The sequence below is a fragment of the Trachurus japonicus genome, chromosome 24 (assembly GCF_045865225.1).
Source record: "Trachurus japonicus isolate A0001 chromosome 24, Traja_1.0".
Taxonomy (NCBI): domain Eukaryota; kingdom Metazoa; phylum Chordata; class Actinopteri; order Carangiformes; family Carangidae; genus Trachurus; species Trachurus japonicus.
The window spans coordinates 25374582-25386887 of NC_140930.1; the positions used below are offsets into that span (position 1 = coordinate 25374582).

Here is a 12306-nt window from a genome sequence, read left to right on the forward strand (position 1 = left end):
GACTTCAGACTTTCAATTTCTTCATACTGATCTTCAACAATTCAAGTAATTTCAAACCATTTCATACTCTTCATATATTGTTTCATCTCTTCAAGATTTCTTCAGCAGTTTCTTAACTTAATTCAGCACAGTTTCAACAATTTATTCAGCTCATTCAGCTTCCAGCTTTCAGCATTCACCCGTATTTCCTTCAGGAAATGCATTCTCTAGTTACAATAATTCTTCCATTATCTGCTTATGCTTTTGCAGCTTCTCTGCACTTTATCATACCATGCTTCCTCTTACTGAGCGTCATGCTGCATCAAAACAGCATCTCTCCATGCTTAATGGCGGCCGGGTGCTTTGTTTTTTATGCGCGTGCACAAAATTTCCATCTTAAGCCGGAAATTTCCATCCCCATGGATACTGTTAGATGTAGGCATTTTTTGAAACAAAGTGATGTTTTTTCCATCGTCGATTCTTAACTTCGCTCCATGTTGTGTTAAATCTGTGTGAACCCGTCATAAAAACATGGTGTGAAAAAAAATAGCAACTAAAATATCAAACCCTTCATGTGAAATCGCAGTTGGAGGTGCAGTGGTTATGTGAATCAATCATGCATCAGTGCAGTGCAAATTATACAGTTGGGGCAGTCAGTGTTTAGCTCAGATGGTAGAGCAGCCGCCCCATGTGTTGAGGCTGAAGTACTCGCTGCAGGCGGCCCCGATTCGAATCCCGCATCGAGCGGCCCTTTCCTGCATGTCACCCCCCCCCTCTCTGCCTCCCAATTTCCTCTCTCTCTCTCAACTGTGCTTTCAAGTAAAATAAGGTGAAAAAGCCCCAAAAATATACTTAACCCTCCTGTTGTATTCCTGGGTCAAGGAAAGAAAGAAAGAAAGAAAGAAAGAAAGAAAGAAAGAAAGAAAGAAAGAAAGAAAGAAAGAAAGAAAGATAGAGGAAGGGAACAGATTGGGTCAAGGAAGGAAGAAGAATGAAGGAAAAGAAGATTCAAGATTCAAAAGTTTATTTGCCATGTCAACAAGTAAAAACAAGTTGATATGAATGTGTCTTGGCTTTTGCTCTCACAGAGAAACAATAGCCTACAATACTCCCACCACATACACCACAATAAATAGTACACACAATACCGTACAATACAATATACAGGGAGGACAGTACAGTACCCAGCAGCGTCACATTCAGCATAAGTGCCAGTGCGAGAAAAAGTGCGAAGTGATTAATGCAGATTCAAATGTATGATGGCTTGGAGGTAGGTGCTGTCTCTAAAGCGAGATGTTCTACATTTAATGCTTCTGTATCTCCTGCCTGATGGGAGGAGGGAGGAAGGAAGTGAAAAGGAAGGAAAGACGGATGAAAAAGGGAACAGATTGGGTCAAGGAAGGAAGAAGAAGGAAGGAAGGGAAATGATGGTGGAAAGAAGGGAGAAAGGAAGGAAAGAAGGATGGAGGAAGGGAGCAACAAAGAAAGGAAAGGAGTGGAGAAAGGAGGAAAGAAGGACCAGTCGAAACAGATTGGGTTAGTTTGACCCAGGAGGACAACAAAAGGGTTAAATATACATACTGTGTATACGTATATACAGTTAACAGTGTGGAATACATATTCGTGTAGCCAGGGCATGTACTGTACTTTGACTGTACTGCTGCTTGATGGCGACCAAGTCCCACATGTTGCATCTCCTCTAGTTGGCTTAATTGTTCATAAAAGTGAATGCCATATTCACTGGTGAAAACCCTGCTTTTGTTTTAATTGTGTTCGACGGAGCTTACAGCGCTGTCGCCTCACAGGGAACTTTTTACTGACGTGATACTTTGAAGTGAGGAGAAAAGAAAAATTGAAAGAGGATAAGCCATGCTGCAGGCGAGAGCCCAGGCGGACCTTTAGTCTTTGAGTGTGTGTGGAAAAAAACACAACGTCTGTGTGTCACTGTGCGAGTGTTTGCACATTCCTGATAATATATTTTCACACATACTCTCTGTCAAGCCTGTTGATTTAATTTTCAGTCTTTAATGCTTCAAAATCAAGAGAGCAAAAATGCCGGTCGGTAGGTGTGTGTTTATTTGACCATGAAGGCTGAGACGTTGTGGAAATGCTGAATTCTAAGCACATTGGGGATGAGCGCCGGCCGTCGACCTGCGTGCATTTTAGTTTTGTATTCATGTGCACATACTGCACGTGTGCTGGAAATACCAAAACGTTTGGGTCTGCTACGCTGAGTTTGCGCGTGTTGCAGGCAGGCAGGGTCACCCTGTGGCCTCGTCGTTGCCTGCCTCGGCTCGTTCACCCTCCACTCTAGTCCTTGAGAAGCCCTCTCAAACTGCTGTTGCCAAAGGGGGCTGTGTGTGTGAAAACACACATCTCTCCCCAGCAGATGGTACTTTCTCTGGCCATACTGTCCCACCAGCCAGACTGCCTTCCAGGGCTTGGCCATCTCCACAGCCAGCCCCAGCAGGCTACTGGCATCACATCACCCTGCTGACAAGATCCTTTTTATGGATTAAGGGTCCGCAACACGTCTTCAAATGCAGGTTAATACCCTGCTTTTCCCCGGCCACTTGAGTCCATCCTGTCCTCAGCAAAGCAGATTCCAATTCGCAATATACTGTATCAGCCAGGACAATGCGAAGACACTCGGCGCTGGTGGTGGTTGGTGGTTCTTCCCTTTTTTTTCCGGTTGAGTATCAAATAAGCGCAGGCAGTTCTCAAATGGAGAGTTGGCGAGTCGAGACAGAAGTGTCGAGATGGTGTTGTTGTTGAAATAGGCAGCTGGCCTGGCATTTTGTTTTCATGTCTCCCTGCACACACACACACACACACACACACACAGCCGACCGTGTGCATGTGTTTCCCGTCTTTTCTTAAGGCGTTGCAGTTCCCCTCTGTGTGATGTAGAGAAATGAGCATTCCTGTAGCTATCAAAGACACGCACACTCCAACACTGCAGCGTTGTTGTTGGATTTTCTCGATAAATTCCACCAGGAATTCCTGACAAATTCAGGTATGAGGCTCTCACACCCAACACATCCATCATTCTGACCTGCCAACGTAGACACGGTTAATTCCAGCCATACACACAAACACACACATACACACACACCATCAAGCATACATACAAGTCAAACACTAGCCACCATCCACACTTTGTAACTCTGATTGGAAGCTTGCTGTTATATGTAGACAGGCAGAAATGCAATCTTTTTCGGCGTGAGCTCCCTGCTGTTTATATTTAGACTGTCTGGAAGGGAGAAAACAATCATGACGTGCCTTGTAAAAGCCTGGCTGTCAGCATGTGAATCAACATGTGAATGACCCTTATCAAATTTGCTTTGGAATAAATTCTGGTCGAAAGCTGAATATATTTCCATTCATGAATGCCAGATTTAATGGCTGGATGGCCAGAACTGGCACAGGCAGGCCAGTCTCTTGGGCTGCAGCCCTAAGGACCGTCTGTGTGTGTGTGTGTGTGAGTGTGTATTTGTATGTGTATGAGTGTGCCTGTACATGTGCTTGCGCCTGTTTTGTTTGTGCATTCAGCGCCCGTGTGTGCATGTGAATCCTGTTCGGCATAAATTAAAGCCAGAGGTCAGCCTGAAGGTCGAGAGCAGCATTTAGGACTTTTTTTTTTCCCGCCAAAGAATGGACATGTGTGAGGAGCCATGATATTGTAAAGGTGCTGATGCATGGGGAATGTGTTAGCGCTAATGTGAAGATGCATGGAGCGATAACAGGAAAATGAAAGGTGTTTGGATGGCGAATGTGTATATGCAATCACGTGTGAATGCCTTGTGTTTTGAACCATGCTAATGCCCGACGTCCTTTTTTTTTGTGTTTAACCTTGAGTGGAGCAGATGAGGCAGGAGGAGAGTGGCAGTTAGAGAGACATCCATCTGGCTCTGAGAGATGAGTTCGGCTTCACATGCTGATATTCTCTGCAAGAATGAATGGAGAGCACAGTGTGGTGCCTGCTGCGGGACGGACAGACAGGGCCGACTGAAAAATGAGATGGACTGATGGGTAAACAGGAGGATAATGATTCAGAGGGACAGTGGAGTGAGACATGTCTTTCTTCTCTCCCCAACAAAGGAAAAGACAATGCCTTAGAGAGATTGAGGGGGGCACACACACTCACACACGCTCGCACATCCTTTTTTCTTGCAGCGCTCCTGTATTTGTGCGTATGAGCACACCGGCCATGCCATTGTCTCTTTGTCATTATGTGCGTACATACGTGCGTGCGTGTCATAGTCAGTATGTCGGGGCTGTGTGTACTTTTGCCCCGCTAAGACGCTCCCCTGAGGTGGTATTGTAATCCTGCAGTGTGACATGAGCTCTCTTTAGAAGAAGGCCTCAACCAGGGCTTTTCTCTTTGTGTGATTATCTGCGCTTTTCATGTACAGGCCACCCATTATTCCCCCAGGCTATTAAAGCTATGGAGAATCATACAGGCTCACTGCAGGCAGGCAGAGCACTTGAGTTTATGGTACAGACAAAAAGGAACACAGGAGCACCGCAATATGTTCAGTAATGATCCAAAAGAACACCTTGAATAACCACCGGACCAATCCCATCCCATCATACACCAGAGGAGACATGTAATGCAGATGTAAACACAAATACAATAGAGCCTCTATTTCCTCTCTTAATGTTAGCATAAAGAAAGAGGCTGTGTAAGTGGCCCTATAGGCGCCGTCTTCCTCTTTGCTAAGTTGCCACAGTCAAGGCTCAATGACAGGAGGCTCTGATGATGATAAAAGGGAATCAGCTTCCAAAGTTCATCAATTATGCATCCCAAAATTTGTTTGTGCAAATGTTGACTTGTGTTTTGTGCCCCAGTGCTGGTGATACTGTCAATGCCTTTAAAAAAAACCACCAGATTTCTTCCAGTGGTGCCTGAGAAGTGTGTGCAAAATGTTCTCATATCTCATCATATGTTGCTCTAGTTGGTACCTAACAAAGCGGACGCCACATAGACCAAACCAACAAGCTGTAATATGGTACACTTAAGTAATATTACCCTGCTGACCGCATCACTGTCGCGCTCAAATGATGTTAAAGCACACCCTCGAGGGTAATGTTGCGATTATACAACTATTACCAACAAAATAAAATGTATAATCACAATATATTCATATTGATGGACAATTTGCTCTCAAATTTGAAAGGTTTTTACGAGTGTCCTTCCAGTTTTCATGGAAATACATGGAAAACACTCATTGTGTTTCAGTTATTAGTCGGATCGACTAATAGCTGAGTGAACTCTCAGCTGACGTTAATGATCGCTGTCTCAGACTTTCCCGAACTAAATTAAGACCGTGTCACCGACACAGTTGATGGGGAAAGTCAAACATTTTGATTATTTAAAAGCCCAAAAGTCGCAAAACAGAGAGACAGAAAAACATAGAGGTAATATCTTCCGTTTTCCAACGAAAATATTCAGCTCCAGGCCAGATTTTTTAAAACATTTTCACTGCGGTCACAACTAGTGTCTCTCTGACTTTGTACACATAGGGAACACCCTCTCGGCTAAAACGGGGCAGTTTACAGCATATTAACTAAAAAATGGTTTAAATTTAATTGTTCTAAAATTGTTGTTTGACAGCTGACAGGAAAACTATACAGGAGGTTGATGTGGTTTGTGATTTATTTTCACGAGTAACATAACCTTTCTAAAAAAAATAAAATTAAGAATCCATGGATGGTTACCATAAAGATGAATACAACAACATGACATGGTGTAGTCGTGTAATATTTTATTTGTTCTACATTTCTTGTTGACCTTTCTTGTTGAACTACTTGTTGCATAATTGTAATTTGATCTTTCCTTGAATCCTTAACATTCAACACAATCCACAGTATGGTTCACCTCATGCTGACTGTGACACACACCAGTGCCTTAATTCAAGAGTTGTGATGCTGCCTCAAAACTTGTTGAATGGCTGCCCTCTCAACATGAATTTAGTGGTTGGCATGAAAGCTCGTTCTTATCCTTGAGAATAGCTGCGTGGCACAGCAGGGCACAGGGAGTTGTAAGGGAAGATACGTATCATAAAACCACAACACATAGTGGTATCATAAAATCTAAGAGTGGCTTCACATGCACTATTCATGGTGGAAGGTCAGTTTAGCGCTGACGGCGAAGTGACAGAGAGGTGCAGTTAAAAGAGGCTGAACAGCTGCAGCATTAAAGGCAGAGTGACTCCTTTAAGACTATTTCACAAACTCATGAAGAAAGGTGATGGAAACATGTTTCCTGTTGCTGTCCTGGTGGTGTCACCTCCCAGATGTTAGTTAAGTTGGCTAAACCACTTATGAACCAAATACTAGCTGGGTGGTTCTTTGAATTCGGTGCACTTTCAGTTCTCTGATTTTAAAAAAAACCCCAAAAACTTTCAACTCTGTAACAATAACTCAATCCCCCCCTAACCCTATATTCATCTATACAGTAGTAGCTATTTTTCAACATAAATGTTAGTTTTTTCCTAAACAATGTCAATCTCACAATAAAACCAATGAAATATCTGTAAGAGAAGACACTAACACTTTCTCCTCTTTACAGTAAAGCAGGCTGAGTCGTCATTGCTGAGGATGTTGAACTGAACTATTTGAAAATGGGGAAATTGCTATGCTGTTACTGGGTTGAACAAAACCCTAAAGTAGTCAGGAAGATTATTATATCAACAAAAAGAAGTAGGCCTAGGTCAATTGCAATTTTTATTTGTTTTAAATTCAATAACAACGTGACTTTTGTCAGTGGGGATATACCTTGGCTGCATCTACTCCTTAGAAAACCAATAAAAAATGTTTTTGTGTGTTTTATAATCCATTCATTTATGGCTTTAAAATGCAAAAAAAAATGTTATTTTATGCGAAGATCTTTGAGGTAAACCTGAGGACCTAAAGTGTATGCTGCCGTATTCAGAGAATCCACCCAGTTTACAGTTCCTCCACTCCACAAGCTTTGACTGTCCATTACAGAGTTTACACATCACAGGTGACCATGACAACACTAAGACCTGAGCCTTATGGTTAAAAACATGAGAGTTACTACTGTAATTGAACTAATGATTTGAGTACAGTCATACTGTAGAGTCGTCTGACTTCCGAGCCGTTTGACGAGCGTCGCGCTGTTCCAAATGTTGAACAGATTTCAACTCTGGGCGCTCTGAGCGCTGCAACAAAAAAAGGAAGTGCCGAGAGCGTTTTTTTCCGCTGAGGGTGCTGAGTGCTGAACTCCATAGTGCTGAATGGAAAGCAGACGCCCAGAGCTAAATGTTTGTCGTCATTAAAAATAATGTGCATTTTGCATAATTTCGGGTAACGGGCCGGGTCGAGCCTGGTTTTTAATGAATTAATTTGGGATTGGTTCGGGTCGGGTTTGAAAGTCTCGGGCTCGGGCCCGTGCAGCCCTTTATTGTGGACAGTAGCCTATCTACATATGTATCAAACTGTCTGAGGGAGGAAGAGAGAAAAAAACGCACTCTGTCGTCATGGAGATGGATTTGAGCACCCGTGTTAACAGCTCTATCTCCATGACAACTGACCAAACTCTGTTCGCTAATGAAGCCTGCCTGGTAGCCTACTTAGAGTTTTTCAAAAGGCAAGTACCTTGAGTTGAAATGGCCTCCTCATAAATTGTAAAGGCACATCGATGTTTATTACAAAAATGTTTGATTGTAAGTGTCTTTTCCAAGATAGAGCACCTACTTAAATACACACACACACACACACATACAATAGCAGTCCTTTCAGATACTGAAGGCGCTGAGGGAGCTGTGTAACAGTAGTTGGAGACAGAGTTTACCCCCTGGAGTAAATGGGAAACTTCTGTCTGCCAGCAGAGCCTTTGTTAAAGATTCATTTGACTTTTGCCCATGAATTGGTTATCAGAAATGCAGGATCGCCCTGATAAAGTCTCCCAACTCTGCACTTCTCACCTCACACACTCGCCACAGCCTTTTAGAATATCTCCAGTTTTACATTCTCTCCCATGCATAAAGGAACAGGCACCATTTTAGTCACTGCAGCTGTCCAGCAAAATTTACTACAACCTGGGGAAGTAATGCCCACTTATCTCTCTTGTACACAAATGTAGTCGATTTACAGGAATGCCAACTTGCAATTCAATATTTATGGTCAGATAAAATGGCAGGAAAGGAGGTTTGAATGTGGAGGAGGCAGTGAGGAACCAGTTCTGAAATATGCATGAGTGCACACATGCAGCGCTGACTGTTTGACGTGCTCTGCAGCTTTGTGCTGCAACGAGGGAGAGCTGAGTCACCACAAGGAAAAGTAGGGGGACAGAAAAGTGACCAACAGGATGCAATCAGACGTTTTCATTCCGAGGTTAACTAATACTTGAGATCTGTGCACGTCAGAGTCTGCAAATGCTCAGAGCAGTGGGTTTTCAAATCAAAGTTACTTTGCACCTTGCAAGATTGACTTTATTTCTTAACAACGCGGATATATAGTGAGTCTCGCTGATAGTCTGAGATGTATTTCCTCTAATTTTCTGCAAATTGCTTCTCAGTAGCCTATATCTTGATTTTTCACAACATTAAACACAGAGTGAAGGTTTTTTTTTGTTACTTATTTATTTTTTTAAGTGAAAATAAAATTGGTATCAGCTTTAATGTTTGATGTTGGCTGTGATGAAAATCTTGTGAGCTGCTAGGAGAAGGTTCAGATGAGCCACCTGTCTGAAGCGGAAGCAATTTATTGATGCTTGATACATCAAAGCAGGAAGTGTGATGAACAGTACAGGTAATATATTAACCAGTAATGTCACTCGCTAAGGCATTTATTACAACCCAGAATCCTCTCACAGCACCAGTTCTGCATGGATTAAAGGGGAACTATGCAAGTCCGGTCGCTTTATCACTCTTTTGGTTACAAGGCGTGTTTGTCACAATGCAAGACTAGATAGACACCGGGTCGGAGGCGCTGATCTTATAAGGTTGGTTTTTGGCCAAGAGACGCGAGGTGGAAGACAGAGAGCCTCCATTCTCTCTGGAACAAGTCATTCACCCATCCCAATTGTCTAAATGGCAACACTTAATTTTCTATCAAATGTCCCATCATTCCGACAATTATTGTCTCCTATGGTCGGAATGACGGTATTCTTTTCTTTTTTTAAAAATCCTGCCTTTCTAAAAATTCCTTTAATAGTGTATTTTTCCCCAAAAGATTTTGCACTGGGTGGTGGCTAGACAGGCCAGATAGACAGAGAGAGTCCAGATAAGTGGGAGGGAGACACCTGTTGAGTAACGCACATTTCCTTATATTGAAAGCCTTGTCTGAATGGTGGTATGTCGGGAGTGGTGGGATGTCGGAATGACAGCATGTAACCATCACAATTAATCTGAAGTTGTTTAAAGCAGAAGTAAGCGGAATGTTTGTGTTAATATAAGTCTTAAATAGTTCTATCTTCCGACAACAATCACTTCTATAGAGTGTTTGGTCTGAAACACGGGTCTGTCGGTCACTCTGCTCTGCTGTAAGCCGAGGAGAAAACTTTCTTTGTATCCTACAACCTTTATCCAATGAGGAGAGAGAACGGCATAAAGGGGCGGTCCTCTCTGTGTGTGCAGCCAAGGGATGCGCGTGAATGTGGTGACGTAGGGACGAGGGCGGGGACTGCTAACTCCATCGGCTGACAGGAAGTTAGCCAAAACGACCAGATCGCTTACTTCTGCTTTAATGTAAAAATCTTACATGGTCCCCCTTTAAAACTATTGAAAACCTGAATCCAGACCCATGAGATAAAACATGAGCTCACATCACACCTAACTCACATGGTGGGTCCCACTTACCTCTATAGCTGGAGCCACCATGACATACAGAGACACGGGCTGTCCTTTATAGCTGTGACCTCCTCCACCAGAGGCTTCGGCTGGTTTATCTCTTCTCACCACCTGCACAGGGACTTGAACTGAGATCACGACCTCGGTTGCAATCCGGGCTCTGGACTATTGTCTAATAGTAAACAACATGTGAGTGGCCAGTGAGCAGAGATTCCCACACAGTATTAAAGGGTGAAACATGTGCACACAGGTCAGTGCGACTATAATCTGTCCTCCCCTCATGTCAGTAGACCTGTTTGTCTTCCTATGTTCACTGTGAACCTACAGAGGTACTGCACACATACTATTCTTGTTATGCCTTCACAGAATAGACTGTTAGATGTGAGTGTTTTTACCTCCTCATTTGGTCCTAGTCTTTTACTGTGATATTACCATTAATGCCTTAATTCTGCATCCACATCAGTGAACATCAGAAATATACAAGCCAGCGCAATTGAAGCTGCTCAACTATTTCAGATTACTTATAATATGGAAACCCATAAAGTTCTTTTTGTTCCAATTATATCCTGATTAATTAATTCTGCCTCTTCCTCTTTCTTTTTCTTCTTCTTCTTCATAAATGTGAGCAGCTACAGAGACGTAACATTCATCAGCTCATTTCTTAGCCACTAACCAACCTGACGCCTTTGATGCTGCCTGAGGAAAACTTGTTTCACCACTGTAGCACAGAAACAGACGGGTGGAGAAAAGTACTTTCACAAAGTTGCTACTACAAAGCAAGAAAGAGATAAGCAAAAAAAAGCCAGCCCAGTTATTTATTTTTTTAATGGAGCCTTCAATTGCTGCACAATAAACATTTAGTAATTACATAATTACATCACTAACCCATGATTGGTGCACAGTTCCTCACTAACCCAAACATCGCATCAAAAAAAGTCTACATGGCCATTTACGCTCAATAGTGATTAAGCAGGGGCGACAGGCCACATCAGAGTTTGATTCATCACATCCTGTGGTCAGTTAAGTGTATCTACACAGCCCCAGAATTTAATTTGGCCAAAAGGTCCAATTTTCTAGAGAAGCACTGTGGAGAACTCTTTCTTCAGCCTAACATTTTTATTCCAAGGCACTGACAATTATTTGAGTGGCTGGTCACAACATCTACCACAGAAAGAAATAACAGCTGTCACCCGTTTGACAAGAGGACTTCATGAGCAACATTAAATCTGGGCTTTGCTGTGAAGCCGGGCTGGGTCTGAGACTGGGTTGTGATACACTTTAAGTTGAAGAGAAGAATATGCTTGAGCCAGAGGAATGGTGGGGGGAAAGAGGAACGCACTTAATCCAAATGTTTATCCGCTGCCACCTGTGACAGCACAATGACTCACGCGGATGTGCGGAAAGGCATGCGTGCGTGGAGTGGATGAGATAATTCTTCCTTAAGAAGCGGCCCCCAACTCCGCTGCAGATGTCGCTGCGACACAAAAACCTTTTCATCTGTCAAAATATAAGTACAGCTCTGTCTCCAGCTTCCTGTCATGTATGACTGAAGGAACAGCGTGCTGTCTTAATGGCTTCCACCGCAGACTTAGTATTGTTTCATTAACCTTACACTGTGTATGTCGGCTGTAAGGAAATTGAATCTTGGCGTACGTCGAAAGATGTGCACTGTGATAAAGTGCTGCACCCAAATGGGAAATAAACGTGGCTTGATGGTGATGCCTTGTATTATCTTCACATCCATAAAGGTCACAGATATGCAGCACATTGTATTATGTTAATTGCCACAGTTTCCATGCCGGTACCCCCTCAGTTACACAACATGCTTGATAGGCATGTGCAAGTGCACAGTAGTGAGGATTTGGAGTGAGCTGACATGATTGCAATATTTGTCTTTTGACATGCGTCAGAAATAGGATTCTCTGCCTGCCGGCTCTGGTTTCAAACGTGAGGAGGAAGATCATGTCAAGGAGGCATGTGTCACTCGTTTCACCCCTCAACGTGCAGCACGGCAGGCATCACAATGTTTTGCACTTTCAATTTCCTGTGTTTAAATCTGACACGCAGGTTTTGTTTTCGTTTTCCCTTTACCAAACTGAATATGATAATGTCACTTGGGAATTGCTAGATGAAAAGATTTCCATGGTGCCGTCATCTTTTTTTTTTTTTTTTTTTGCTGAGGAGATGAATTGAACAGTAGGCGCAGGGTTTGGAACCAATACAGCATGCATTATAATGAAATCATCTTCTTTTTTTTCCATTCAGAGAAGCTATCCTTTGAAAATGGAGTTTGCAAACCAAATTGGATTAGAAATGGTGGATATTTTGTTCGGTATCTCTCCAATTTCACAGTATGCTTGTTTGCGTGTGGGTTTGTGTGTGCGTGTGTGTGTGTGTGTGAACCTGCTCGAATGCTTGGAATCTTCAGTCAGTGGCAATCATTATTGCTGTTGCTTCAAAGCCTCAGTGTTTAAAACAAACACACGATTCCTTTTTTATCTACTAAGTT

At 42.8% G+C, this 12306-nt stretch overlaps 1 protein-coding gene across 4 annotated transcripts in view; it reads left to right on the plus strand.

Moving 5' to 3' along the window:
- Positions 1 to 12306, plus strand: part of LOC146962056 (MAM domain-containing glycosylphosphatidylinositol anchor protein 2) — a 208092-nt gene that overhangs the window by 117786 nt on the left and 78000 nt on the right. The gene's annotated exons all lie outside the window — the stretch shown is intronic.